This window comes from Cyprinus carpio, chromosome B25 (genome assembly GCF_018340385.1).
Source record: "Cyprinus carpio isolate SPL01 chromosome B25, ASM1834038v1, whole genome shotgun sequence".
In the NCBI taxonomy this organism is placed as follows: Eukaryota; Metazoa; Chordata; class Actinopteri; order Cypriniformes; family Cyprinidae; genus Cyprinus; species Cyprinus carpio.
The window spans coordinates 24232742-24260498 of NC_056621.1; the positions used below are offsets into that span (position 1 = coordinate 24232742).

Below are 27757 nucleotides of genomic sequence, written 5' to 3' on the forward strand. Positions count from 1 at the left end.
GAAGCAACAAGCATCATCCACAGATTCATACTTGCGTCCACGATGATAAAAGAGGTCCACAGACTGGATGATGGGGAGCTCATAGTGTCTTCACTGGGTTTCTGCTCGTAATACTGACTCGGGTCTAAGCTAAGACGTGTGTCTGTGGTGCTCTATACTCTTGTTCTGGGAACGTGCTGCTCGTGTCACTGGCTTTGGCTCGGCTCTAACACTAGCGGCTCATTCAGACTCACTCCCACCTCTTGGCACTTGTCAATTTTACCTCCTTCAGCCGCCTCAAAGAGCAAACACTAGAGAGAGAGAACAGGACGGTTCTGGAGCGCCTGCTGATACAGACGCCGGACCTGCAAACACACCAGAGCGGGGACACACAGTCAGTTCAGCTGGACACACACACACACACAACGGTCTTCATCAGAGGTATGCCAACTAAACTCTTACATATGCATGCACTGAGCATACCCTGCAGAAAAAAAAAAAGATTTGACAGAATGAAAGCAGAAAAACTCATGACCTGACCTCTGACCTCTCACTCACCTCTACTCTCTGCCTTTGCTCCTTCTCAACAGCAATAGCTCTGAGAAGAAATATATTGACAGAGGACTTCACTTCATTTCTACTTCCAAATCAATGGACATCAAGTTCACCATCGCACTACAAAACTGAAGAACGGCATGCAAATGTATGTGAACCCCCGGAGGAACCGTGTTTCTGTTGCACATCTGGACACTAGAGTCTTTGGCATGTTCTGGATAAGACTGTGGGGTCAGTGTTGAGACTGTTGCGTGATTGGTCATTTCCAGTAGATCCTCTGAGACACTGTTACGTACTCCATACGTACAGGCAAATCCCTGAGAAGATGCAGCAGTGACCCAACAAATGCACGCGTGAGGATCAGGAGGACAGAGCACTAGTTTCGGCTGTTCCTCGCACCAACTCCCATTTTAAAAAAGGGTTATTATAACATCTGTTAACATTAAAGTGGGACCTGGAAGATCTCACTTGTAAAAGCCAGCATCTGGAACAACCCAGAGATTCATGTGACAAAAATGAAATATGACTGATTATTATTATTATTATTATTATTATTATTATTAACATTATTAATATTTACTTTATTGGAATGTGATGGAACGTAATGACTTTTGTGGGACTTGCCGTCTGAACTTGTATGATTAGAAAAGACTAAATGGTTTTAAAAATGGTCACACTTGTTCTGTTCACAGTCAGAATTGGCAGTCATAACAAATGAATAAATAAAAATAAAATATCAAAAGGACATACAAAATCTACAAACCAGCCACAGTATATACAACTAAAATTTTACAATTATTTTTTGTTTTTTATCTCTCCTCAGAAAATCCAGTATACATGAGCTCTCTTAAAATCTCAAAGGGTTCACAGAGCAGCACTATGTAAGTATTTATTTATTAGTTTATTTGACATTGAAATAACTGAAATAGTGTTTCAGCTTGGCCTAATCCAAAATATATATATGACTGTATACACTGTTACACTGAACTGAATGAAACCGTTAAAAAATGATCCATGTATTCTTTTTATATTCAGCAGGTAATAAAGAAATGTGTTCTGCATATGTTTCATGAATATGGCTCTGTAGTGGACACCTCAGATGTGAGGCAGTGCACAGTTGCTGATGTCTGATGCTATCTGACAAAAAAAAGACCTCTCTGGACCTACCCATCTTTTGAAGGTGTGTAAATAAGAGACACACCAGAACCCCTTCTAAAAATATTCAATTATTTATAGCTTATTAACAGTTCTTTTCTTTTTTTCATTATTATCTTCTGAGAAATCCTAGCCTTGCCCTGCCTGTTACATGATGATCCTGCTGTGCTGGACTGGATATGATAAATGAGGTCAGTCTGAGTTTGTGCATGTGTGTATACAAACTATATAGTGCACACACACAGGTTTGCACTTTTTTAAAAGTGGGGACATCCAATAGGTGTAATGGTTTTTATACTGTACAAACTGTATATTCTGTGGCCCTACACCTAGCCCTAGCCCTCACAGGAAACTTTGTGCTATTTCAGATTTTCAATACACTCCATTCTGTGTGATTTCTATGCTTTTGGAAAGTGGGGACATGGGGTAATGTCCTGAAAAGTTACCTTCTCCTTGTAATACCTGTGTCATACCCAATCTGCCGACATGAGCTCATCTTACTATGAGTGCCTATGTTCTGTTCAACATTATACAGAAAAGCAGTTAAAAGTACACTAAAGTGCACTCTTTTTCTGCTGTATCTGCTGGGCATTCAGGAGGAGATCATGGACCATTTTCACAACACTGATGATGTCTTTCAGCGGTCATCAGCATCGTCAATCCTCACAATTTTCGTATATTTTGATTAAAAAAAACCCATTTATGTACATTTTCATTACATGTACATTTATAACGCTTTACTTTGATTTATATCAGACATCGTCCTCACTTCTGACTGCTGTTATCAGTCTCTGTCAGTTTTTTTCCTTTGATTGAAAGTCGTGAAAGGGCTATCACAGAGTCTTTCTTTTGCTATTTGAGTAAATGTGAATGCAAAATATATATTTTTGTGTTAGGCTCTGATTCACTGCTCTCGAGGTTTACCCAACTATGACGACTTCTGCTGCTGAGAAACACGGAAATGTGAAAAAGGCTTATTAAACTACACACATCTTGAGGCTTATCGATTTCTTAAAATGTCCTGTGTGAATTTTCCCAATCAGTGACCTCCATTTAGAACAGAAAAGAAAATGTTACTATTGATTGCACTGTACATAAAATTTTACTAAAATTTGTATTTTATTTTATTAATTTAAATTGTATTATGTTTTAAGTACATTTTTTAAAAGTTCTCAGATACTTGAGTCACATTTATTTGTTTACAGTTTTGTCAAGGCGTAAATGTTTTATGTTTTGTTGTTATAACCGCATTAACACTGATGTTTCCCTGAATGGGATTGTGATGTGCAGTACTGACTACTGAAGGTGATTATTTATTTGAAACTATGGATATTGTTGTTGTTTATCAATAAACAATGTTTTATATGCATTTGTTTTATTTTATTAAAATTTAAAATATTTTTTTTCTTTTCTTAATAAAAGGGTTCCTCCAGGAGCCGTTAAAGTTGCTCAGAGAGCCACCTCTTTTAGAACGGCTCTACAGAGGTTCCTCCGGTGTGGCGACGTGAAGAACCCCAAAAGGAGCCTCCAGGAACCTTTAGTTGTTACAGTGTGTATGTCCATGTTGACATTTACCCTCATATTGTGTAACTTTATCATTATGTTGACACTGTTTCAAGGCACTAGATGTGTCTTAAATGTAGAAGCGGGGGCCACCGGTCTAAATGAATCAACACATTACTACATGATGATAATATTTAACATGATAATTATTCATTTGACAAATGAATCAGAAATGTTTGTTGAGCAGTAAGATAGCATATTAGAATGATTTCTGAAGATCATGTGACACTGAAGACTGGAGTAATGATGCTGAAAATACAGCTGTGCATCACAGAAATACATTACAGTTTAACAGAGATTCACACAGAAAACAGCTGCTTTACACTGTACTAATATTTCACAAATGTACTGTTTTACTGTATTTTGCTTGAATAAATGAAGCCTTGGTGAGCAGAAGAGACTTCTTTCAAAAAACATTTTAAAAAGCATAGTTTTATTAAGTGATAAGAACAAATACAAACATTCAGATGAAAGATCAGAAAATTTATTATGTACTTGCATTCAATAAACATACAGTAACAGTAATAAAACATGTATGTGTAGTGGACAATTTCTAACATCTAGTTATTTACCGCATGAATAACTAGAAGAGGCATATCCCAAATAAAACACTCTGATTTCAGCTTCTCAGTCATCTAAGATCACTGTATGCCATCCCCTGTGTAAACGGTGCTGTTGTGCTGTGATGACAGAGCAGTGTCACCGACAGCCTTCACAGAGATGAACATCATCTCAAATGTTATTTAACCGGCTAGGATGCCTGAGAATGAGAAGGCACTGGAATATGCCAAACAAGATCTGTGTCAGAGCTAATATCAGAATTATTTGATTTATTTACATGATAAATGCACACAAGAAAACCACCTGCAGAGAGTGATCTAAACCTACACCGAGCTGATCTCCATTACACTATAGTGTGTGTGTGTGTGTGTGTGTGTGTGGATTCATAGACTCCTGAGGCACTGAACACAAGAAGCACCTAATCACACACGTGTGCTGTACACACACTACACCACAAACTTCTCAACCGTAGAGCAGAAACCAGCTTCCTGAGCTTTCTCTTCCAGACATAAAGAGGAGACAGGACTTGTGCTCTTTCCACAGACACAGTCACGTTTGATGATAGAGACACAGAAATAAAGAGTGCTTGTGTTCATCGTAAAGTGTGGGAGATAATGTTCACAAAATGGAGCAGGTTATAAAAAATCTGATAAAGTCCTCCACGCAGGAAAAGTTTGAACGCCATCAGTTACGTAAAGCTGCCAACCTGTAACACAACATCATCAGCATCAGTCAGGCACACGCAGCACACGCTTCAGAGCAGGACCAAAAACACACATCTCCATGTTCTCTGGGATTTTATCCAGAACCACAGTCACACCATGTTTTGTGTGAGTGTGTTATTGTGCTAGTATGACTTCTACAGTTTTGATATTCTTCATACTCTGTGTGGTGATCAGTTCACAGCAGTGATTGAAATTAACCTTTTCCAAACTGATCGTTACCTTTTATGGGCATTTTTACCATCATAAAGGCATTTTTTATAAAAGTGTACACCATCTTTTAAACATAACTGATATTTGAAATTATTTTAAAAATGAAAAGATACTTTAAATGTGAAATTAAAACTGCCAGTAGGTGGCAGCAAGTCACTGTTAATAAGTGAGTCATTGCGAGAGACTCAAAACAGTGCCGTGGCTTTGAGCAAAAACAGGCAATATGGTGTCTGAAACGTCAGTCTCTTAATATTAACCTTCAGTTTATTGAACTGTTGCATAAAATCAATATCACATATGTGATCATGCTGATTTTTGGAGAAAAGAAAATGGTGCTCTTGGTCTGATATTAACTATATAATATAAATACATACTTTTCTGCTCCATATCTTGACTTCTGTGATCATTCTAAATGTGTTTTAATAGACGCATGCACTAGTCTAACCTACTAGACGTCATCCCGCTCTGTAGGTGTGTTTCATTTGGTTTTTGTGATAGACTCGATAATATCTCGGTATCATGGCAGATGATATACATCGCACCCCCCGCTTCAAACTGTTGTGATGTAATGTGAGTGGCTGAGCGTACCGTCTGGAGAGCTGGTCCTCCCTCTCCTGCGAGTGCACTGAGGTCTCTCCCAGCGCCGAGGGGCTCCGGCGGGCAGCTGACTGAGCTGGTCCTGCACCTCCAGGCCGCTCTCCTCCGCGATCTGCAGGATCAGATCGTCCACCTGCTCCTGCGGCGTGGTCAGCGTGGTGGCAGAGCTCATGGAGTCCTCCATCACCTGCACACACCAGCGGCTCTCAGAGACCACACGTGCACGAGAAAAAGGATAATGAAGGAGCAGAGCACTCACCGAGGTGTGCAACGTCCAGGTTCTGCACCTGCGTCTCAAAACTTGTCCATGACGGCCGACACCTTCTGCCGGTCCATGGAGCTCAGAGCCTTGTCCAGAGCCTTAGTCACCTGCTTCATGTTCTTCGCCACCTTCAGAAATAAAGCGGGATTAAGAATCAGATCAGTCCTCGGGATGCTGATCATAGCGATCGGGACGCAGTCGTCGTCTCTAACCCCCTTCATGGTCACGGCCGTCCTGGACCTTCGAGGCGCCACGGCGTCCACGCGAGACGCCATGCGCAGCCAGTTCAGACCCTCGTTCTTCTTGCGAATGGGCATTCTCTGCGTACACACGGCGCACACTACACGTTCTTCCTGCTGGAGCGCCTGCAGAGCCCCACACACACACACACACAACACACACACACACCACACGTAAACAAGTTGAAACTTCTTTTACACTGCTGGCCCAAATTCATTAGAGCACTAGTGTTTTCAGCAGCTAAAAACTGGTTTTAAGTCCAGTATTTCTATCTTGTGCTGTAGTGTGTGAAATCATTCATTTGGTGGCACGTGCTCTGTGTTTAAAGCAGCTTTTGTCCTCGGTGCACTTGAGCAGAGTTTCTCAGGAGCTTTGCATGGGAAGGTTTCTTGAAGCGTCTCGGAGACACAGTTTCTTCTGGATTGAGTCTGTCCTCAGTTTGTTCTGTTTCTTCATATGAATCCAAGACGACTGATGATGATCAGATCACATCTCTGTGTGCAGCACAAACATCTCACTGCAATTATCAACATTAATTAGGGCTGGGGATAGATTTCAGATGTCGCCGATTCGATTCACAAGCTCTCCATTTGATTCTTGGTTCGATTCTCGATTTAAAAAAAAAAAAAATAATTATATATATATATATATAGGATATAGATCTATAATATATATAATATATATAGTATAGATACTATATATATCTATATATATATAATATATTACATTCAATTAACATAGTTGTAATACAAATGCTATTGATATTCTAAAAGTGAACAGTGGGGGGGGGGGGGGGGGGGAACATCAGTTTACAAATGGTCGAATATTATAAAAAGAATTAAGAGTCAACGAGGCCTGTATTTTAAACCTTTGCGTTTTTGTATAGGGTCCTTTTTTAAAACAATAATAGGGCCAATATAAATTGTTTTTCTTAATTTTCTGGTAATCAGATGAAGGCATTAAAAACATTTCAATTTAATTAAAAATCCTAAATTTAATCCTATCCAAATGAAAAAAAAACCTTTTAATCTTTTGGCAAACAAAGTGCTTGCAGACAACGACGTTTTTACTGTTAAAATGAAAAATAATCTCTTTAAAATAAAGATTTATTAATATTATTAGTAGGTAGTCATTGTTAGAACATTTGAGTCTTAAGACAGCTAAACAGTGATATATTTTCTGACACCGTTTCTTCATGTGTTTAACTCTGTCAAACTTTTGATTTTGACGGGTTTGCAGTGAAGCGGGGAACTTGGCGAAGTCTGGACATCGTGTTATGGGATATGCCGGGGTGTAGTTTGTCAGAATTAACCGGTAATAACAGGCTAATGAAGTGACTCTCTCAGCAGCTGGCTAGCGAGATGAAATTCATGTAGTCTCCTAGCAATATCATCATAGTGAGACGACAGAGGACTGAAAAACACTGCCTGAAATCTACTAGTGCTCTGGGAAGACTTCGTCGGCCTAGCCTGTCATGAGCAATGCGACTGAACCAGGGTTGAAAGCATACCGGAGTCATGAGATCCATCAAAATCTCCAGGAACAAGTGCTCTCCCGTACCTTACTTCACTTTAGCTTGCTCGAGTCTCTGGCAGTCCTGCTCTGCCTCTTGGGCAGTTCGCCTCCAGTGCACTTGGAGTGAAGGAGAGAAAGGAACCACGACCAGAGAACGACATAAGAGTTCACCGATTCCAGATTGAGGACTGCCCTCACCGAGCGCCGATAACTTCCGTCCAAGTGAGTGGAAGACACGAACACAAAGATCAGACGATGAGCGCGGTCCACCAGTGATGGGAAGCCCAGAAACCCACATGAATCAGGCGATAGAGCTGGTCCACAGTGAGGGGAGACAGAAATTACACTAATAGATCAGACGACAGAGGCGTCACGAGTTGAGGGAAGACAGAAAACACACATAGATCAGCCTGAGAGCGCGTCCACAGTGAGGGAAGACAGAAACACACATACATAGAGAGGCAGCACACGAGAGCGCGTCCACAGTGAGGGGAAGACAGAAAAACACAGATCAGACGGAGAGAGACGTCACAGTGAGGGGAGACAGACCGCCATAGATCAGACGGATAGAGCGCGTCCACAGGAGGGGAAAGACAGAAAACACACACCAGATCAGACGAGGAACGGTCCACAGTAGAGGGAAGGACAGAAACCCCAACCCACCAGTAGATCAGACGACCGAGCGCCGTCCACACCGTGAGGGGACGATAAGAACACACAAACCAGATCACCCCCGAACACACCGCCCCCGATCTCCCCCATTGAAGCGCCTTTTTTTTTTTTCCGTCCACAAGTGATAGGGGAAGGACAGAACACAACATAGATCAGAGCAGAGGGTCCACAGGAGGGAAGACAGAAGAAAAAACAAACAGCAGAGCAGATAAGAGCGCGTCCACACGTGCGGGAAGGACAGAAAACACATATACGAAGAGTATGAGCGCGTCAAGTGAGGGAAGACAAGCAAAAACCACAGAGATCAGACCGAAGCGACAGTCCACAGGGAGGGGAGACAGAAACGCACATAGATCAGACGAGAGGAGTCCACACGTGAGGGGAGACAGAAACACACAGATCGACGGAGTGGGAGCGCTGTCCCACAGTGAGGGAAGACAGAAAACAAACTAGTTAGATCAGCTGAGGACGCGTCACAGTGAGGAAGACAGAAACACACATAGATTTCAGACGAGACGCGTCCCACTATGAGGGGGAGACGACAAAACACATAGACTCCAGACGATGAGGCGCCGTCCACAGTGAGGGAAGACAAGAAACACACATAGATCAGCCGACTCCGAGCTGAGTGCCACAGTGAGGGGAGAGCAGAAAACACACAAAGATCAGCGAGAGCGTTCACAGTGAGGGAAGACAGAAACGCAATAGATCAGACAGAACGAGCGCTGTCCTCCACAGTGAGGGAAGACAGAACCCAACACACACAGATCAGACGAGAGCGCGTCCACAGTGAGGGAAGACAGAAACACACATAGATCAGACGAGAGCGCGCCGTCCACAGTGCGGGAGAAGACAGACAGAAAAACCACAAAGATTCAGACGAGAGAGCAAGTCCACAGGAGGGGAAGACAGAAACAACATAAGATCAGACGAGAGCGCGTCCACAGCAGTGAGGGAAGACCGAAAACAAACGACAGACTGGAAGGAGCGAGGGCTCACAGATGAGGGAGACAGCAACGCACATATGATCAGACGAGAGCGCGTACACAGTGAGGGGGGAGACAGAAACACACAGATCAGACGAGGAGCGCGGTCCACAGTGAGGGAAGGACAGAAAACACACATAGATCAGACAGAGAGCGCGGTCCACAGTGAGGGGAAGACAGAATAAAAACACATAGATCAGACGAGAGCGGTCCCACGTGAGGGGGAGGACAGAAACAACATAGATCAGACGAGGAGCTCGACATGGTCCAACAGTGAGAGGGAAGACAGAAAACAACAGATAGACCACACGTAACTTTACCATCGGCGGGAGGCGCGTCCCCCCCCCGGGAAGACCGAACACCAGACAGAGCATGGCATTAGGGTGCTATCACACGTCGAGTGAAGGACAGAAAACACCCATAGATCAGACGAGAGCGCGTCCACAGTGAGGGAGACAGAAACACACAAAGATAAGACGAGAGCGCGTCTAAGGTGAGGGGAAGCACAGAAACACAGACAGCAGATTGGGCCCCTCGTAGCGAGTAAGCCCACAGTGAAAGAGGGGAAGACAGAAATACATAGATCGAGATGAGAGAGGCGAAGGCCCACAGGGGAGGGGAAGACAGAAAAAGCGAAGACGCCGAAACACCTTGAGGACCAAAAAGGAGTGCGCTACAGGGAGGGGGGAAGACAGAAACATACATAAAGACTCACGATGACAGTAGGTTTTAGAGCGCTTCCACAGTCGAGGGGAAGACAGAAGAAAAACACCCATAGGATCAGAGAGTCTGTATGCGAGGGGAGAGAAATAGTGAGGGATAGGACCAGGGAGAATGAGAGGGAAAATGACACACACATGGAGAGTCAGATATACATAGAATGGGGAAGTGAGCTAGGATCCACATAGTGAGGGGAAGATAGACGTACACATAGATTGAGACGAGATGCACCACAGTGAGGGGAAGATAGAATACATATAGATCGACTGACGAGAGCTGCAAGGTCCACAGGAGGGGAAGATAGAAACGCCACATAGATCAGACGACGAGAGCGCAAATGTCCACAGTGAGGGGAAGATAGAAACACACGATAGACGAGGGAGGAGACGAGCGTTCCTACAGTGAGGGGAAGACAGAAAAACACACAGACTCAGACGAGACGCGCTGTCTCACAGTGAGGGGGGAAGACAGAAACCACACATAGATCAGACGCAGAGCTAGCGTCCACAGTAGAGGGGAGATAGAAACACACAGATCAGACGACTGTGAGCGCGCGTCCACAGTGAGGGGAGACAGAAACACACATAGATCAGACGAGAGCGTTGCGCGTCCACAGTGAGGGGAAGATAGAAAACACACATAGATCAGACGAGAGCGCGCCTACACAGTGAGGGGAAGACAGAAACACACATAGATCAGACGAGAGCGCTAGTCCACAGTGGAGGGGGAGAGCAGGAAACACACAGACTGGGGGATGGAGAGCGCGTCCACAAGTGAGGGAAGACAGAAACACATAGTCACCTTCAGGCTGGAATAGTGTGTCTTGTGCGAGAAACACACCAGAGATCAGCTCACCATGACGCAAACAGTTTCATAATCACACACAACAGCAGTACTAGAGTAATTAAACACACCAGCCATCAGATCAAGCCGTAATAAGTTATTTATAATGATTTCAATGTAGGACAAACTTATCAAATTACTCCATCCATAAGAAGGTCAGTGAATCGATAACTCGGTGTTTAAGAGACATCGAGCGAGTGAGAGTAGCTCCTACCGTCCATGTTTGATGTCCGCTTGGCGCTGTATACGCTCTGGCTGGTTTAATCTGATGGTTTTCTAGCTCCTCGATTTGTTTGTTTATGTTTCTCCACTTTTGCTGAGCGTTGCTGTTCCTCGCTTATTCCGGGGTGAGCGTTTGCGTCCGCCGGTGACGTCACCATGACGTCATGTGCTGGCTTCTTCTTTCGTTGGGTTTGCGTTTCTGATGCCTGTGCTCTACCGGGGCCAGCCTTGTGGTAAGCTAGCTACAACTCTACTCTTCGAAACCTTTCATGCCAGACAATATTCGGATCGCATCTTTTTACTACACATCCTGCCGCAGTGCATTACAGCGGCGGAGCTAGAGTTTTATACATGGGTGTGTGGCCAAGGCTAAATTCAGGGAGGTCCCATGACAGAAAATCAGTGTATAACTCCAACCTGGCATAAAAAATGGGCAATATATAAATTAACTACTTTATATTTAACAAAGCGGACGGGTGTTAAAGTGTGAGATTCAAAATGTGATTCTGATACAGAAATCTGAAATAAATAGTTACAAAAGATTTCTATTTCAGTCCTAGAAGGCTGTTTCTGGCTAAGCTTTGTTCTAATGCATCACAGAGACACCTGAAAGCACCTTCGTACCCTCAGGCCTGTTTATCACTTCGACTTAATAATAATAATATAATAAATAATAAGATAATAATAAGCAGAGCGAATCAGAATAGTGGAATGCTTTCTGAAGGATCATGTGATTGGAGTAATTGAATGCTTAAATTCAGTTTTGAAATCACAGGAATAAAATACATTTAAAATATATTCAATAGACAGCAGTTTATTTTAAATAGTAAAAACTAGTTCCACAGTATGACGTTTGCTTGGCTGCTTACATGTTGGGATCAAATAAACCATGCAGGCTTGGTGAGCAGACGAAGGTTTAAAAATCATTCGGAAAAGAAACAGTAAAAATCTTTTTTACTGGTAATGGGTCCCTGTAGTATTTTTCCGCAATTTTTCTAAACTAAACTATACAGGGAACACTGACAATGTTTGTGTATAACACGTTCATATTAGACAATTTTTATAATAACGTTATAATGCTATACTAATCGTTTTATTAATTATAATAAAAAAGGCAATGAGGAGTAACTATTAAAATGTCATTTTTGGGCATTACATTTTTTCTCACTAGTTTTAATGACACTGTAGTGTATGTATTTTCTTTCTGCTGTTCATGTGGCACCTGGGGTGGCGCGATCAGATTGTCAACCCTGGACCCCCTCTGGCTCTGCCACGGCACTTTAGGTCTATTCTTACAATAACTTTTCCTGGGATCATTCCATTTAATTTCATCAAGTCCGGTCATCTCTGCCTTCACATGGCAGTTGGTACATTCTAGCAGAAATGCTATTATCTGTCCTTGACGTTGTTACAGTGAATAAAAAGTATTAACATCCAAAAAATGTCTAAAACTGACCGATGAGTATGAATTTCATCGTGATTTGTTCTGGAAAGGAATATGTCCTTCATTCAGGTTCTTCAGATATTGTTAATTTATAAAAACACTTTTGAAAATGACAAACATCCTGACTTCTTGTCCTTTTCCCGCAGCCAAATTGGAACCTACAGCTTTCATAGTTTTTTGTTTTGCTAAAAACTTTAGTTCAAAAAAAAAACCTCCATCAATCAACAAGTTAAGTTTGTTATCATTCACATCAACTAATTAAAAACAGCGAAATTATACATAAAGTCCCTTTCACGACCCTGTCCCCATGTTTTCGGTCTGTCCTGTCAAGTTTACATAAAACTCAACCCTAAACTGTGGGTAATGCGTCTTTAAAGGTATGACCCAAAGGAAGTGAAAATCATTTGACTGATGTGACGCTGACACTTGATCCATGTTGAATTCTGTCAATTGGATCTGTTAATGTTTATTTTATGGAGGAGGACGATCTAACGCTGGGTCAGGCCCTGTCAGGTTAAACGTCCCCAGAAAAATAATGATTTTTATTTTAATTTCTTAATTTGACACTGAAATTACTGAATTCCTTGATATGCAATGTTACAAGATTTTATGCTAGCCTGCTAAAGCAGGCTGAGTAGTGTCAGTTTTAACCATAGGCTGACTCCTCCGGCCCTGTCGCATCCCTGTGGGAACACTGCCCTTATAGAATGAATGGCATATAATATGTATTTTACGCCAGCCATAAGTTAAAACATTTTTGGAATAAATAGACATTACACGTAAAGCTGAAGCTTTTTTATGCTCATCGACAAGTTTTTTACCGAGGCCTCTGTATCACGGGCATATTAGTATATTATTGTATTTTCAATAATTATCCAAGTCAATTCAAGTCAGCCCCCCTTTATTTTATATAGTGCTTTAGACAAAAATGATTGCGTCCAACGCAACTGAACAAACATTAATTAAGGAAACAGTGTGAAAAATCAGTAAGGCACAATGACAGTACAAAGACAGTTCATGCATTGAATTCAGTGATGGGTCACATGCAGCTCGAGAATTCAGTATTAAATAGTATCTGTGCAATACTTGTGCAATCAAGTCAACGATATTGCTGTAATGCAATGTCACCCAACTAAGCCCCGCCATATCGCTCAAGTCTGGCAAGGACCAAAAAACTCCATCGGTGACAGAAAGATGAAAGAAAAAACCTTGTGAGACACCGATGCTTAGTCCTGGGGTCCAGGTTCTCCTCGGACCAGACGAAACCAGCAGTTTCAATTCCAGGCTGCAGCACAGCAATTGTGCAGAAGAAGCATCTTTTTCCCTGTTGTCCTTTGTTCCGGTGATCGTCTGAGACAAGGTCTTTACAGGGGATCTGTCTCTGGGGCTCTAGTTGTCCTGGTCTGGTAAGCCAGGTTAAAGAGATAGGTCTTTAATCTAGATTTAAACTGCAAGAGTGTGTCTGCCCCCTAACAATGGTAGGTAGGTTATTCCCAGAGTTTTAGGTGCTTAAATCTGAACAAGGATATTTTGATAATCTGGTATTAGCCAATTGCCAGAGTTTTGAGAAACGCAGGTTCGGACGTGGAGGATTATTAATGAAACAAAAGAGCTCATTCACATACTGAGGTGCTAAACCATTCCAGGCTTTATAAAGGAATAAGTGCGATTTTAAAGATCTATACGATTGTTGATTAGGTGAGCCAGTGCAGTGTTGACAGGAGCCAGGCTAATATGGTCATACTTCCTGTTCTAGTAAGAACGCTAGCGGCTGCATTTTTTGGCTAACTTTGAGTTTTGTTTTTACTAATGTGTGTAGAGAAAACCACCCAATAAAGCATTACAATAATCTAACCTTGAGGTCAGAAATGCTGGATTAACATTTCTGCATTTGACATACTGAGAGGATAGTTCCGTAATATTAGATATAGTTTTTGAGATGGAAAAAATGCGCGTTTTAACAAATGCTAGAAAATGTGGCTGTTCAAAGGAAAGATTGTGATCAAATATGCACACCTAGCGTTCCTAACTGATGAATTAAGAATTGACAGCAGTCAGGCCCATCAAGTCCTTACACAGCGTTCTAAGTTATTACATGCCAGAGCTTTTCAGGTCCCTCATAATTACACCGTCTTGTTTGGTGTTCAAGAATTGTAGCCAGTAAGAATGTTACTCGTCATCCCATTTTTTGTATATTGACCATGCCATTCCGGTAGTTTTTCAATTTGTGTATGTTTTCCCCGGGCCATGAAGAATAAAAGAGCGTAGTAATGCAATCAGCACAGCATGTGCGAAAGCTAACCCCGTTGTTTCCTGAATATATCTCCACAAGTGTAACCATGGGTGGCGGAGGCGGGTGGGCGAGAGTAAACGTCCCTAGTACTGACCCGTTGAGTTATTCCATGGCCCGTGCACTTGTGATCGATATGAATACCTCTATCATTCACACTCGACGAATTGATGGTGACTTCATATACTATGATTTTAAACCATGCTAAATGTACTTCCATTGAATGCCAGACAAAGTTTTCTATTCTCTGCAAAAGAACTGTTGTGGTCAGTGAGTGTCCGAACACAGCACTACAAAGATCCAATGCACTAATAGAGATAATTACAACCACGATCAGATGATAAGTAGCTGTCATTTTGTAACTCTAAGGATATGCAGTCTCATTACGATGCTACGGGTCTAAATCCTGACTGGAAGTCCTCACAGATACCATTTTTTTTCTCTAAGACGGAACATAATTTGGAGGATACTAACCTTTTCTATTCTAGTATCTTGGACAGAAAATGGGAGATTCGAGATTCAGTCTACATAATTAACCTAGTCTCTTTTGGGTTCAAGTTGTGGTTTTTTGAATGAGAGGGCTTAATAACAGCGCAGTTTGAAGTTTTTGGGGACATATCCTAATACCAATGAGGATTAATAATAGTCAGAAGGAATCTTTGACTTCTGGAAGGCACCTCTTTTAGGGTCGAACAATACATGTTGTTTGGTTTAGGCATGATTTCACAAGTTTATTACCATTCTTTTCCTCCTCCTATAGTAAAAGAGACAAAGTGAGAATGATGTTCCTCCAGGGGATCTACTCATGCCCTGTTTTATGCGATAACTGTAGCTTAGACAGGTGCGGCTGCATGGTTACCAGTTTATCTCTAATAATATCGTTTTTTTAGAAGTAAAGTAGATTCCATACGTCATTCCTTGCTGTGATGTTGGGAGAATGTTCCAACACTTGTTGGATGAACGTGGGTAGTTAAAATTTAACATGTAGAAAATAATAAAAGGCCAACTGTAGGTGTGAGAAAGTTAATAGCCAGCGTGGGGGGGTATTGAGCTGTAATCTCAATGTGTTTTGCATGATCTAAAGTGAACAGACTAAAATAAACCAGAGAGATTCTAGCAGTTACCAACTATAAAGAGAATACTGCGAATATCTTAATGCGTCTACGCAGGATTGTCTGGAGGAGAAACTTACTTCTAGTTTTGATTTTCCGTTCCATCTGCGCTCCAGTTTCCTCCCAGGCTGCTCTCTTTAGGGTTGCGAGTGTGCTCATTAATACCACGGTGTCAGGAGCTGTTTTCCTTAATCTTCCTTAAGCGTAAAAAGGAGCAACTTGTATTTAAAACGCTAGAGAAGAGAGGAGTCCATAGTTTCATGTTACATCATCAAGTTGTTCGGGAGGTTTTAGATATGCTAAAAAAATTTGATACATCAGAGATTACTTACAAAAGCAGTCTTTTGTGGTAGAAGTGTATGGTTCTGATCCATACTTGTAACAAGAAATTAGACATATTACAGTTTTAGCTATATGAAGTGTTGTACAAACACTCTAATAATGATCTGAGATATCATCACGTATACTGCATAATTTTAACACCATCAACCTCAATCCATGTGACAGTATTAAATCATAGGAGTATGAATTTCGACAATGAGTAGTCCTGAGACTCGTGTTGTCTAACCCCCATAGAGTCCAGAATGTCTATAAATGCTGATCCCAATGCATCTTTTTCATTATCAACATGGATATTAAAATCACCAGCTTAAAACTTATATCTGCACCAGTACTAACTTGAGATATAAAATCACACAAACTCTTTAATAAAGTCGTATGGTGGCCACTGGTGGCCTGTATATCCAGTAGCCAGTCACCAAACATCACAGGGGATTTATCATTAACAGTATGTGTTTTCTGGACTAATGTTATATTAGCCACCAATACTGTCAATGAGTTATAACTTGAAGTCCCCGCCTGCCCTCTGAGAAATACTGAAAACATTGGTCGTTAAATTGAAGCAACACCCCCCCCCCACCCCCTTTTGAACCGTTTTGGACGGGGCCATGTTTATACAGTAATCTTGGGGTGTAGCACTCATTTAAAAATGAATGTATCATCAGTTTTTAGCCAGGGTATCTGTCAAATAGAGCACATCTAGATTATGATCAGTGATCATATTATTTTACAAAAAAGTGCTTTCGTAGAAAAAGGACGTGATATTCCATAAGCCAAGCTTTATTATTTGTTGAACCTCATTAAATTGTTGCTCATTAAATTTGGTTTGGACGTTTTTTGTATTTCTAGCCCGGGGAAACAGACACAGTCTCGTTGTGTGATATCTAGGTGAAAGGAGTCTCTAATGTGCTGAGAAATTAACTGACTTCTGTGACTGGAGCGGCTAGCAGACGACTCGGTTTTTTAGCCAGTCTTTCCTGCTCCTGACCTGGGCCCCAGTTAGTAAAGTACAACTCTAAGACTATGTGCCCATATTTCTAGAAAAGAAGCGGAGCAACCACCACCCCAGGGAGGATGAGACCATTCTCTTTTCACAGTCAGGTCCTGCCACCCCAAACAGCTAAAAGTTGTTCCAATTGTCTGAAAACCTATGTATTCGGCGGCACCACTATAGACCATCCAGCCATTGAGTGATGACTCCAATCTGCTATGTATCTCATCAACCACAGGATAGCAGGGAGGAACCAGAGCATATTACGTGTCCTGACGATTCATGCTTGCAAGTTCAATCACACAAACCACAGCCCTCTTTAAATGTTATTTTAGTGATCTCCGACTGGGGAAGTCGAACATCATTACACAGCACCAGCGGTGAATAACAATCTTTACTGTATTTACATTTAAGAGCAATTAGCCAGCACTTTTAATATTGCCAAGATATCCAGGCGCTCCTGGCTTTCTGTCCAAAGGTTGCGACATGGTGTGGCTGGTGTCTCTATATTCACGTTCTGTACAATTGATCGCCAATAACTAGAGCACTTTCATCAGGTTGCTCAGTGGGTGCATCACCTGAAGTGGGGAGAACCTGTTTTTAATGTTTGAGATCGGAACGAAGAGTGGTGTTTAGAACCCACGACTATTGCTAGCCTCACAGTCACACCAGATTGCCCTGCTGGCAAGGGCCCTGTTCCCGGAACCGAACAATGTACAGGACTCCCTGGAGCTAGAAACTCCCTCCAAGCTGTCTCATCTAGTCCCTCAACATGTTCTCCGGTCACACGATGCTTAAAGTTTGGATGCGTGTCTCTAATTCTGAAATCTTCTCTGCTCAGCCTAACTACTTTTCCTGCAGTTATCCACATGTGAATCCCTCATCACCGACAGAGATAGATAAACTATACATGTGGCAAGCAAGCTGCAAATACATAGCAGGAGAGCCCCATTCTCATCTTGATGAAAGATTCGGAACACAGTTGTTTGAGGAACTTGTGAAAACGCGAAAGAGAGAGTAACGAGAGAGAGAGAGAGGAGGAGAAGAAACAGCGATCAGGCACGAATGGGAAAACACAATGTGACAATCTTAAACGAGTGCTAACGCGATGCGAGTGCACTGCACTCGCGCATTTAAAATAAAAGTGAACGATCGACAATTAATCTAGATTAGATTGATAATCAGATCAGAAATATGGTGGGAATTAAGTTTATATTTTATCACTTTCAAAACAACAGAGATGTGTATAGTAAGATAAGATTCTACAAGAAAACAAAAGCTACACGGAGACTAACGAATCACAAACCAACAGCAGGGTGCAAGAAGGAACAGGAATAACACTGTCCAACATCGACACAAACACACCCCAGCCAAGAACTCCAAACACAGACAGCTGAAGCTGAGAACTAACCAGATGTCAATCATTTATAATTTGGTGTTTGATACTGCATATATCAACAGGAATAGACCTAATACACATATTTCAGGAGTTACTGGCATTGGTTTTAAAATAATTGAAGAGATTAATGCTATCACTTTTTGCCAGAATGCCTGAATAACACGAATAAACATCACATTCCAAACACAGTGAAAAAGCATACCTTGTATTTTTGACATTTAAAGCAAACATCTGGAATATTATGAGTTTAATTTTGTCCTCTCAATTTTTCAGGTTGATGTAAGTGCGCATTAGTCCACGTTGTATTGAAGCAGTTTAAATCTAGTATATTGATTGCCATTCTGGACTCTGACACAAACTCACTTCCATTCTGATCTGCAAAAAAAAGTTTTTTTCGTACTTCAAATCCTGGACGCTCCAAGGCAAATTCTCTTAGATTTAGATGATATCTTTTAAGCTATTACCCAACTTTAGAATACAGCAGTGTAATTTTGTTATTGTACTTAGATCCTCATTAAACATAACTTTGTTCATGAATTCGTTATCAATGGTTCTGGACAATTGAATGTTGTTTGACTCTGATGTAGTTGCGAACTTGTAAGTATTTAAAAAATGTGTGTCCGTAACTGAATTCCAGAATTTCATCCCCTGAGTTTTATTGAACTGTCCTAAGCGTATCGCCCTCCAATAGGTCCGCCATATCTTTTGGGATACCTTTTAATGCCCATTGTTTAAAAACCGGAGTAATTTTTTCCTTGAATCAAAGTCCTTGTGTTTCCCCAACTGGGGCAAAATGAGAGAGAGACTGGACTTCTCCCAATATACGTTGTGCTTCTTCCAAACTATTACAAGTATTTTCTACACAATTTGGATTTTTTATGTCCTTTTTCAGATTCTTGTATAAGTCTATACATATAAAAGCCATGTTTCATATGTTTTTTTGTGTGCCATTGATTCTACTTCTACCCAGGCGTAAATTTGCGAGTTGTGAAAATACCCAGTAGGTGGCATTATCCAATTAGGCAGACCCAACTATCCTACGCACTGTGCAACAAATACAAGTCATCTGTGCCAAAAGTTTTGAGAATTACATAAATATTAGTTTTTCAAAAAGTTTGCTGCTAAACTGCTTTTAGATCTTTGGTTTCAGTTTGTTTTTCTGTGATGTACTGACAAATATAATTACAAGCACTTCCATACGTTTCAAAGGCTTTTATCGACATCTACATGACACATTTATGCAAAGAGTCAGTATTTGCAGTGTTGGCCCTTCTTTTTCAGGACCTCTGCAATTCGACTGGGCATATGCTTCTCAATACAACTTCCTGGGCCAAATCCTGACTGATAGCAACCCAATTCTTTCATAATAACTTCTTGGAGTTTTGTCAAATTAGTGGGTTTTTGTTTGTCCACCCGCCTCTTGAGGATTGACCACAAGTTTCTCAATGGGATTAAGATCTGGGGAGTTTCCAGGCCATGGACCCAAAATTTCAACATTCTGGTCCCCGAGCCACTTAGTTAATCACTTTTGCCTTATGGCACGGTGCTCCATCGTGCTGGAAAATGCATTGTTCTTCACCAAACTGTTGTTGGATTGTTGGAAGAAGTTGCTGTTGGGAGGGTGTTTTGGTACCATTCTTTATTCATGGCTGTGTTTTTTTGGGCAGAATTGTGAGTGAGCCCACTCCCTTGGATGAGAAGCATCCCACACAATGAATGGTGTCATCGATGCCTTTACTGTTGGCATGACACAGGACTGATGGTAGCGCTCACCTTTTTCTTCTCCGGACAAGCCCCTTTTTCCAGATGCCCCAAACAATCGAAAGGGGCTTTCATCGGAGAATATGACTTTTGCCCCAGTCCTCAGCAGTCCATTCACTATACTTTCTGCAGAAGATCAATCTGTCCTTGATGTTTTTTTTTTGGAGAGAAGTGGCTTCTTTGCTGCCCTTCTTGACACCAGGCCATATTCCAAAAAGTCTTGGCCTCACTGTGCATGCAGATGCGCTCACACCTGCCTGCTGCCATTCCTGAGCAGCTCTGCACTGGTGGCACTCCCGATCCCGCAGCTGAATCCTCTTTAAGGAGACTATCCTGGCGCTTGCTGGACTTTCTTGGATGCCCTGAAGCCTTCTTTACAAGAATTGAACCTCTTTCCTTGAAGTTCTTGATGAACCTATAAATTGTTGATTTAGGTGCAATCTTAGTATCCACAATATCCTTGCACTGTGAAGCCATTTTTATGCAACGCAATGATGGCTGCACGCGTTTTCTTTGCAGGTCACCATGTTTAACAATGGAAGAACAATGATTTCAAGCAGCAACCCTCCTTTTTAACATGTCCAGTCTGCCATCTCTAACCCAATCAGCCTGACATAATGATCTCCAGCCTTGTGCTCGTCAACATTCTCACCTGAGTTTACAAGATGATTACTGAAATGATCTCAGCAGGTCTTCCTTTAATGACAGCAATGAAAATGCAGTGGAGAAGGTTTTTTTTGAATTAAGTGAATATTTCATGGCAAAGAAGGACTATGCAATTCATCTGATCACTCTTCATAACATTCTGGGAGTATATGCAAATTGCTATTATAGAAAACTATAAGCACGCACTTTTTCCAATTTCCAATATTTATGTCAATCTCAAAAACTTTTTGGCCACGACTGTAAGGTAGACGTAGCCCCCCTCTGTCATATGGGAGGTATAAAAGTTTTGTGGTTAGGCCGAGTCTTTCATTTGCAACGTCTTTTATTTCCAAATGAAGTTTAGCTATTTCTTCTTATTCAATTGGGAAAAAACCCTAATGGAGGTAAGGAGTGGAATAGAACGAAATAGATACAGAATTTGGGGATAGTTTAATCTTATAATGTTTTATCATGGAAACTAGGTAGGGAAGACCATCTGTGCTAAGGATTCATTAAACTTTTGTTAGACGGCTGATTATAATTAGCAGGGCTTAAGTTTGTCAGTTGTAGGGTTAATCATTATCCCTAAAGTAATTAAAACCATTTACTGAAATTTATAAAAGGGTGTTTTAATTGGGTGGTTTTATGTCTTTCTTGAGTATTTAAAAAAAGTATTGATGATGTAGTGGTTTTAATTTTATAACCAGAAAACTTTCCGAATCTATCAATTAGTTTAAGCAATGCTGGAATATGATCTGTCATTCGCTTTGTAAGAAAAAAGAATAGTGTCATCTGCATATAGAGCTATTCGATGTTCACGATTTTCCCATTTTGATTCCTTTTATGATAGGATTACTTCATAATTGCGACTCAGCTAAGGGTTCTATATGCTAAAATATAACAGCATTGGTGACAAAGGGCATCCTTGGCGCGTGCCTCTATATAGATATTGCCAAGTTTTTTGATAGTATTATGGTTGAGGTTCTCACATCAGCCATTGTGTTTAAAATATAAGAATCGGTCAATCAATCCGAAACGGACTTAGCCGAAAAAAATGAGGGCGGCGTCAGTACGCGGTCTGTGCCGCGAGGCGGAGTCAAAATCTCCTTAATATAAATGCACGTCCACCCTATCGAAACCTTTTTCCTGCGTCTAAGTATAGCCATACATGTGTCAGTGACCTTTCTCTTTTTCTCATACAAAATATTTTTAAGACGTCGTCTAATATTATGGTACTAGTGACTCAGTCTGACCATCCTTAATAAATCCTGGTTGTTTTTTGGTTCATTGCCTTTATAATAGATGGGAAGACATTTTTTCTAATCTTGGATTGCCAAGATTTTGGGCAATGAAACTTCGCGTACTGTCTTACGTAAGGAAATTGGTCTGTATGACGCACATTTAGTAGGCACAGATTTTGAACAGGTTTCAAAATTAAAGTTATTAAAAGCTGTTCTTAGCATGGGTGGCAAATAACCATTTTGAAATGACTCTTCATACATTTCCCTTCAAGGGGTCAACTAACTCCTCTATCTTTAAACAATTTATATATGTTCATCGGTAGACCATCAGGACCGGCTGTTTTTTACCAGTTTTTTAGTAGTTTGTTATAGATTCTAAAGATTTTATTTTTCTCTGAATCTATTGGTCTAAAAAACCCTTTCTGGTTTTTATCTTCTTGGACTACAAGTGGAATCTGCAAATCACCTTGAGAAAATGATTTTGAGAGGTCTTCAATATATGTGTTCCGATTCAGAGTTATATAAATCGTCTATAAAATGAGACAAAAATATTATTTTTATTTTCTAAAAAGGGGTTAGCATGTTACTACTCCGCTTCTTTTCACTTTGAATAATTATTAATAGCCTGTTTGCTGTGTCTAGTCTTTTTAATCTGCCATGCTAACAGCTTCCCTGCTTTTTCTCACCCTGCTCATAGAAGGATTGTTTTAATATAATTTAAAGCTATTTTCCAGCTTTTGTTATGGTGAGAGCATTATATGGGGCTCTTACGTTAATAAGTTTTTATTATTAATTTTAATCTGTATTACTTGAAATATGTCCTTTATCTCTTCCATTGTAATTTCTTTCTTTTTCTAGTAGGTGTTTAATTCTAATTTTAAATTTGTGTTTTTTTGTCAGCTGTATATAGGAGCTTATCTGACCTCTTAAATATGCCTTTGAATGCTTCCCACCTTGTGGCAGCTGACGTTTCATCCTGTATTTTCTTTAAAGAAGTTGTCAATCTGTTCCCTCTATGTATTTTATAAAAATCTGGGGGTCATGTAACCATTTTGGAATGGATTTAAGGCGCCAGTGATATGTTTTGTTCATACAACCTTTCTGCCTTATATAAAATTAATGAAACTGGACCGTTGAGATCTGAGAATAATGATAGGTGTCATATTGACACAGTTATTATTCTTGGAAATAGGGTCAGTTAGAAATCAAAAAGTAGTCTAACGAGCGAAACATTGAATGTTCCCTTTGTCACTGTCTGAGCATCGAATGAATATGTTCTTTTTATTAGGATTTAATCTCCTTCCATTGGTCGCACAAAGATTGAGTTCTTCAATTCAATTCATTCAAGTTTTATTTGTATAGCACCTTTTTACGATTACACAAATCATTGCAAAGCAACTTTACAGAAACAGTAAGTTTCTGCAATTGTTAGTAGTAAGCGTATCAGTGATGACTGTCAGTTTAATGTTGCATATGGCAAGGAAATGTTCAGAAAAATCTAAGAATAAAGACGTTAAACAAACAGAACGATTACACTATTAACAACATAACAGGCATTTATGCAATCAAACTTTAGCAGAAATGTGGTAGTTCTGTATGTTGTCTCCTGGGTTAGCATCATCTGAGGTCCTCTGAGGGGTGGCATCTCGACTTCTCAGGTGTTCTGGATCCAGACTGGACTTGTTGTAAATCCTAGTTACCACCGGGAGTGTAACATCACTGAGGCAGAAACAGAGAGAAAACAAAAAGAGCAAGCCGGGACATAATTAGCGTAGCTGCTGTTACGCAGCCGACGTAAAATTAATATTAGTTTAACCCAAGCTAAAAGAATATAATTAATGGATTTGATCAGATATAACTGCCAGTCCAAAAATTATGAGATGCATTATTGACTGCTTGGCCAAAAGAAGAGGTGTGTGTTTTCATCTAGATTAAACAGGGACGAAAGAAAGTGTCTCAGTCTGAGCAGCCGCCGACCCGACAGTCTCGCTGCCGACCATTACATGGTTCGTTTTTTTTTCTTTTGGGAGCAAAGTTCCTTGTTGTTTTTGACGCTTTTTCTACTCCCTTAGTGGGAACTTTGCTTTGTTAAACGGTTCTATCATACAGTCCAGCGTTTTGTGACCTGAGAGGAGCGTGATGGGTGTTCCTGTAGCGGGTTCAGAGACTAGTTGGTCTGCCGGTGTGGAAGTTCTAGTCTTGTTTTTGTGAGTACGTGTTGGTTGTTAGGACCTGAACAGGTCGTTTTTTGAATAGGGTTCTTAGTTGCCCGACTCTGTGGTCCTGTTTTTTTTTTTTCTGAAACACTTCTTTGTTTATTTGTATACCAACCCCTTCCGCGTTCCTCTTTCATCTTCTGGTTTTCTTTTATTTTTGGGGTGTCGAATTTTTGCCGGCACGAAGATGCCGCGCAACAGATCAAGTCGTGGGGGGTGTTTTTTCGCTTTTTTTTAAGTTTACCGTTTTCTCTTTATTCAGTCCAGGTTCTTTTTCAATTGATCATGGTATCATGTTGGATCCTTGTTCTGTAAGTGATCAGTATTTACATCTGGTGATTTCGTTAGGAAAGGGGCACTGAATATTCTTCAAGTTTATTCAATGATTTTTTCTCTGTGTGTATTACTCTTTAACATTGCATCTGTATTGTTCGACAGGTTTTTGAACGTTTTTTAACTATGTTGCTGTTAATTGGTGGTTGTTATATTATTTAATGTTATTATCTTTTATTTTTATTCAGACACAATCTCGAATAGGGTCTTGTTTAATTAATTGGAGATGTGGTTCTCTAGTTTTTTGCTGGAGAGATTAACCGGATTGCTTGTTTTAGTGGAGGATGCGTAGGCAGTGACCGGCGTGGGTATAGCCACAAGTGGTTATGTCTGCTCTTACCTGGGCCCCAGTCCCAGTTTGTCATGTACATTTTACTCTACGGTCGGAGTCACACTTATGAGGTGCATCAGAGCCGGACACCACCCCCAGGGAGGGACTGGACACGCACCATTACTTTTTTCAACAGGTCAGGTCTGCTGCCCCAAAAGCTTTTTGTCCAATTGTCTATTGAGAGACACTTGTATTCTGAGGGACCACTTAGACATCCAGCCACTGAGTGAAGCGACAGTCTGCAGTCTGTCTATGATCATCATCACCACGGGGTGACAGGGAGAGACTAGATGTATATTACCAGCTTGTCTGACATCATGCTGTGCACGTTCAACACACCTCTTGCTATGTGTATTGCTTTTAGTGATCTCCGTTGACTATTTTGTTAAGTCGAACATCATTGATATACGGGCGGTGAGTTATTGTGATTGTATAACAACTACGTATGGATTTAAAAAAGATCAAAAAAACCTGAATGACTAATTGTTGCATGTTCCAAAAAACATATTTCTAATGATTTAACTTTAATAAGAAAGAATTTGGCAGAAACTTTATGCCACTTGCGCAGCCATTAAAACCAACAACTGAAATGAATCGTTAAAGGGCGCTGCTCTGACAAAACGGCTGCAAAAAGCAGTGTGTGTTCTCTTTTAAATGGGCGAGAGAGTGATAAGGTTGCGGGAGTTGGAGAAAAATAGATCGGCGATCACTGTCGAATTGGGACTAAAATGTCTGATATTCGATAAGGAGTCGGACAAAGGTCCATTACCCGTTGCAGTGCTAGGAATCATTCCCTCGCTTTGATTGTATTAAGCTTTTCCGCTGGGACTCAGCGCCGCCCCATAGCTGCCCGGGGGTCCATAGTGCAGCGTGCGGAGCCCGATGCTACGCCCCTGAGTACCCTCTGTTTTTTTTTTTTTTTTTTTTTTTTTGTTTTGCACTTGTGCATCTGCTTGTTATGAGTTAAAGAGGTGCTGAATTAGGGCCGTGCAGATATGATTTAAAAGATGGCCAGAGCCAAACTGCACTGCCGTACACGACACATTTAGTTCAACGTGAGGAAGCCGCTGCATTCTATAGTTTGAGTTCGGCCGTATGCATCCCATATTGTCTCAATCACTTCAAAGGGAATGAACTTCATTTCTGTAGGAGGACCACCAATACAACCTGGTCGTCTGGAAAGTGTGTTTTCTGCGCTGTCTATCCCTCAGGTGCCCACACAGTACGCGCCGCTCCGTCATGGATTCAAAGAATCAGAGATCAGAGTATATTATTGCCAGGTATGTTTAAACAGTACTTATGAATTTGTTTTAGTGACATTAACGGACCACGTGCTTGTCACAACAGATCTGACTTTGACAGACTCATTTTCAGGTACATTTTGTTCAGAAATTAAAAAAAAGATCATTATATATACTATTAATAAGTATTACAAAATAGACAAGTTGGACACAAAAAAACATTGTGTCGCATTGTTTTTTTTTTTTATATAAATCTACACAATTATGTAATGTACACGTTATGATATGTGCGTTTTTTGATTTTTTCTGTGGAATAAGTATCTGGTGTTGTATTTATTTTGGTTTTATTATTAGTGTTGTGTGTTCCATGTGCATCATGCAAAGAATCTGTGGAAAAGGATCATGGGAGCCCGAACGAAACCGAAAGTGCCACACAGTGGACTCTCTCGGAAATCCTTTATTCCTCAGGGGGCCTTGTTTGAACGCGTGCGACCAGGTTGATCAGTATCCCAGAAACGTTGTGGGCCCATCCTCAAGTGACGTCACTAGGTTAGGTCCCATGAGAGAGCATTGTTAGCGATCGATGTAAGCTGGTCTCCAGATTAAACTTTTCATTTATTGCACTACATGTATTATTATCTTTGTTAAGATATCATTTGGATAGCACTAATATTTGGGAAATATACTGAATTCATCAAGCATTTTAAAAGATGGCATGAATTATTATATTTGTAGATATATAAAATATTTGTCATCAAATTAAGGACAAAAAAAAATAGTTTTGCTTAGCAAATGATGATTGATGATGTTTGTGAATGACAGAATATTTATTGAAAAAAGCGGGGGCGTAGAAGCAGGGACAAATTAAACATGTTTTAAAACCAGCTTGGCTCGCGTGCCTGTCATAGCGGAGGTGCCTTACGCATATGGACATGGAGGAAAAGGTACACGACACTATGAAAAATCTACTTTTTATTGTCATAGTTCTTTACTGATATAACATTAGATGTTTTTCTTTATCTTTGGAGTGTTACAAGCTCTTGGTGCATAAGAAGATCTGTAAAAGAGTTGTAAAGACTAAAGTCTCAAATCCAAAGAGATATTCCTTATAAAAGTTAACACTCGTCAAGCCCTCCTAAAGCGGCTTGTTCTAACATCTCTGCATCACTGTGTGGGTAGATTTGCATAACACCGCTTAAATGTTCAGCAAGAAAGAAGTAGTAACTTTTACTCTCACTCTAGTTTTGTTGTTGCCGCCATGTTGTGGAGGCGGCTGTGTTTCATCATTGAAAGCAAAACAACTTTGTTTGGCCTTCCAAAAAGAAGGGCTGATATCCGCAGCGCTCCGTCATACCTGCTTAGCTGATCCCACGCTGAGTGCAGCTGAGGATATACAGATGATGAACAACCAAAATGGGTAATACACGCCGCCCGCGGGGCGGCGTTAACCTGGAGATCAGTCGCGTGTTAAATTATGTCCCGCAAAGGGACGGATTGCGAACTGAATGTAATTGTGAAATGAGATAAAAGGAGGAGGTAAAACAATAATAACATTATGATATAACATTGTACCATCTTTAAAAACCATTAAAAAATTTACAGTGAGTTA

At 40.7% G+C, this 27757-nt stretch overlaps 1 pseudogene; it reads right to left on the minus strand.

The window, feature by feature from the left end:
• Nucleotides 1–4459: 4459 nt before the first annotated feature.
• The window catches only part of LOC122133882, a 25982-nt pseudogene continuing 2684 nt past the window's right edge, over nucleotides 4460–27757 (minus strand).